The sequence below is a fragment of the Nymphaea colorata genome, unplaced genomic scaffold (genome assembly GCF_008831285.2).
Source record: "Nymphaea colorata isolate Beijing-Zhang1983 unplaced genomic scaffold, ASM883128v2 scaffold0034, whole genome shotgun sequence".
NCBI lineage: Eukaryota > Viridiplantae > Streptophyta > Magnoliopsida > Nymphaeales > Nymphaeaceae > Nymphaea > Nymphaea colorata.
The window spans coordinates 33,452-37,500 of record NW_022204540.1 but is presented as its reverse complement, the minus strand read 5'-3'; positions in this window follow the sequence as shown (position 1 = coordinate 37,500).

Sequence of the window (4,049 nt, the reverse complement as noted above, 5' to 3'; positions counted from 1 at the left end):
AGGCTAAAACAATAATGCTGAAGACAAACTAAGAAGCTGCCTAAAACTGAAAGCAAATCCCACCCGGAACTACAAGGGGAATAGGAAAAGATACCGGCCAAGGATCACCCTTGGCGAAGCCGGATAAGGTCTCGGGGTGATGACCTGCCCCCGAGCACTGCAGCTCACAGAACAGGAAGACCGGCTGAGGCGTGCCTCCACGTAGCCTGCTGCTAGGACGGGTCGCTGTTGGACTGGAGCTGATGGCCGGCCGCGTGCTGGTGGTCGGGTCGGCTGCCAAAGCCTGATAGCTGCTCGCGGCTGTGGCTACTACGTTTAAGCGCCGGGGATTCTGCTGGAACAACGCTAGCACCGAACGGGGCTCCTGCTGACAGTCGCTGGGCCGAGGGAAGGAACGCGCGCTGAAGGAGTGGACGCTGCCTAGCGTCTGCTGTAATGCGCGTCGGTACTGCCGAGGGCGCTCGTCTGCTGCCTGGTCGAGGGCCGCATGTCGGAACGAGACCGCCTGTCGAGTTGACGCCGAGATGCTGTTGCTGCGCGCTGACGCCGCTGGAACTCGGCCGGAAGGGCCGCCTGGGACACCGAGGGGGGCAGCTGTCACAGAGACAGCGCCTGCCTGCCTATCTCCGGAATGTGGCTCGGCCACGGGCGCCGGTAGTTGCCGACGAGGAAGAAGTGGCCGCTGCAAGGGCCAGCGAACCGGCTGAACCTAATCCTAGCTAAGGCTGGGTTGGCTGGGTTCGGCTGGGCTCTACTAGGTGGTCGGTCTGTTCAGACCTCCCTATGCTGTATTTACCCCTCACTCAAACGGCCTTGCTCCCTGGGCCACCATCCAGCATGGCCTTTGGAGAAATGTCCCTGTTCGAGGGGACAACCTCCCTTTGCTGTATTTAGGATGGCTGTATGTGCCAAGGCTGGGCGAGTGGCCGGAGTCAATCGAACGGCCTTGCTCCCTAGCCACCATCTCCAGCACCGCCTAGGACATTGGCTATGCCTCTGCCACGGCAATGGCTCGCGGGCATGGAACGATGGTGCTCTCACCCGATCCGGCGCCCTGTTCCAAAGGGACAAATAGGGGCACTCCAAAGTTGAGAGGCCACAAGTTGAACGAGTCTCCTATTTAAGGTGCTTTGGGTGATTGCTCCGGAGTATAAGGGAAAAAGACGAAAATCATTTGGTCTGCCATAGCTTTTTCAAAAAATTCATGCTGGGTGGCATATAGCGAGGATGCCCCGACGACGTAGCGCGCAAACCTTGAATAAGCTTTCCTATGTAGGCGAAAGCGACTGGCCATAGGTCGGACGCAGGTGGAATTTGTGTAGGGCATGTGCTGGCTAATTTTGAGATGCACATCCGAGGTTGGGCGGACTTGGGGGGTTTAAAGTCTTCAATTGCTTGCAGAGAATGTGCCCGACCAAAGGTGGATTTCCGAAAAATAAGATTTATGGTAGGCCAGGTGATTTTCGCGTTAGCCCGTATTACCCGAGAGCGATCGCCCAAAGCACCTGTGAGGTTCGTCGGAGGGGGGGGGCTGGTGAAACATTTGCTCGGCTCGATGGACCTTGCTGTAGTCCCTCTTGTGCCCGGTCTTCCGTTGCTTGCGGAAAGTGCTCGGAACACTAGGGATACACAAGGCGGATTCGTACTTCAAAAATACTTATGGTAGACCAAGTGATTTTCGCGTTAGCCCCTTTTACCCGGGAGCCGTCGACCAAATCACATGTATGGGAGATCATTTGCATCAATCGGCTGCTGTAGTCCCTCCTGTGCCCGGTCTTCCGCTGCTCGCGGACAGCGTCGGGAACACTAGGGATACAGAAAGCGAATTCGCGCGATACTTCAAAAATATTTAATATTTATGGTAGACCAAGTGATTTTCGCGTTGGCCCTTTTTACGGGGGAGCCATCGCCCAAATCACCTATAGGTTAACCACCATCTCGGATCGACGGACTTGACACCCTTCGACCTTGCTGCCGTCCCTCGTGTGCCCTTTCTTCACTGCGAGCGGCCATTTTTTCTTGGTTCTGCGTGCTTCCGTAGCTGTCTTTTCAGCTTCTCCTGCGTCCGGTTTTGCCTGGGCCATTTGTAGTCCACGCGGTGCGACTGCCTTCTTCTCGGCCTCCGACTGCTGTCAAGGCCTTTGTTTGGCAGGTGCTATGCAACATGTCCTTCCCTGCCTGGCCCTCGGCCTGCAGTGCTCGCTGTTCCCCGACAGCGCCTGCGGTGTCCTTTGGGACCGGATCAGGTACACAAGTGGATTCACGAATGGTCTGGAACATTTATGGTAGACTAGGTGATTTTCGCGTTAGCCCCTTTTACCCGGGAGTGATCGCCCAAATCACCTGCGTAGGAGATTGATGCTCGGTTTGACGGATCCCCGTTGCCTTTGCTGTTTGCTTCTTGCTTGTTTTTATCGGTTGTTCCACGACGGTTCGGTTTGATCGAGAATCTATCTCGCGTTTCAACATTATGCGCCTCCCAAGTTCCGCTTGTCCGCATGGCTATGCCGGCGTGAAGGCGGCCGTTGGGAAGCGCCTAATGTCTTGGCGCATGAGTGGCGTTGGCTGCGTCTCCCATCGGCGTCATGGCTGTTTTGGTTTGCCATGAACCGTTTGGGTGATGTGCTTGTTATATTGGTGTGGTTGACGCTAAGTTTGTTTTGCCCCTACGTTTGGTCTCTGTATTGCTGCCGCTTTGGTGGAACGCCGTCTTGTTAAGGACATTAACGCAGCCCATCCGCATGGTGTGCGAAGGGCTTGGGCGTGCGGCTTTTGGCCTCTCAGCTTTTGTGCTGATCGTTGGTTATTTCTGTCGTTACGTCGGCCTTTATGGATTCTCAGTACGTTTCGGGCACCGGTGGGCAGTTTTTTAATGCTGTTCTTCCTAAAACGTCGTCCGCAGTGATGTCGAAAACGAAACGATGATTGACCGTCGGTAGCTATCGGTTCTTTTGTGGCCGGGGCCTCTGACGTTGTCGATGTGTTGCTACCTGGTTGATCCTGCCAGTAGTCATATGCTTGTCTCAAAGATTAAGCCATGCATGTGTAAGTATGAACTAATTCAGACTGTGAAACTGCGAATGGCTCATTAAATCAGTTATAGTTTGTTTGATGGTATTTGCTACTCGGATAACCGTAGTAAAGCTAGAGCTAATACGTGCACCACACCCCGACTTCTGGAAGGGTCGCATTTATTAGATAAAAGGCCAATGTGGGCTTTGCTCGATGTTTTGGTGATTCATGATAACTCGACGGATCGCACGGCCTTCGTGCCGGCGACGCATCATTCAAATTTCTGCCCTATCAACTTTCGATGGTAGGATAGTGGCCTACCATGGTAGTGACGGGTGACGGAGAATTAGGGTTCGATTCCGGAGAGGGAGCCCGTTAGGACCGCACCGGTTGGCCTAAGGAAATCCGACCAATGCAATCCTAATCTTCCCAGGACCTTCTTGAGGCCTATTCTAAAAACCAAAAATCCTAAACAATTAAATACAGAATACTACCCGGCCGGACAGGACCCCGGCGCAAACCCAGTAGGTAGGGAGATACAAGTCACGGTTAACCCTTCCAAAACCTATCTACGGGTAGCCTACTACAAAAGAACTAAGTGGGTTGACGAGGCTCTACAATACGTGAGCGATACAAATAATAATCTCTCGCAACTCACTTACAAACCACGCAAACCACTACTAACGTCCAAACCACTCCCAACAAAAGCAAATAGGGGGGTCTTGCTCCTTGTGGTCGTGTCTCGGGCACAGTGCCCTCGAGGTACCTCACGGGGGAGCAGGGCCGAAGCCAAGGCTAAAACAAAACAGAATAGTAAACTAAGATGTTGTCCTAAAACCAATAAAATCAAAACAATTCCCGCCCGCGGCTACAAGGGGGAGCAAGAAGTTACCGGCCAAGGGAAGCCCTTGGCGTAGCCGGATAAGCACCCGGGGTGAGAACCAACCCCCGGGTATTGCAGCTTGCTGTTCAAGAAGGCCGGTTGAGGAGAGCCTGCTCGGATGCCTGCTGCACTCTTCTATCCGCTGGCGGGATGG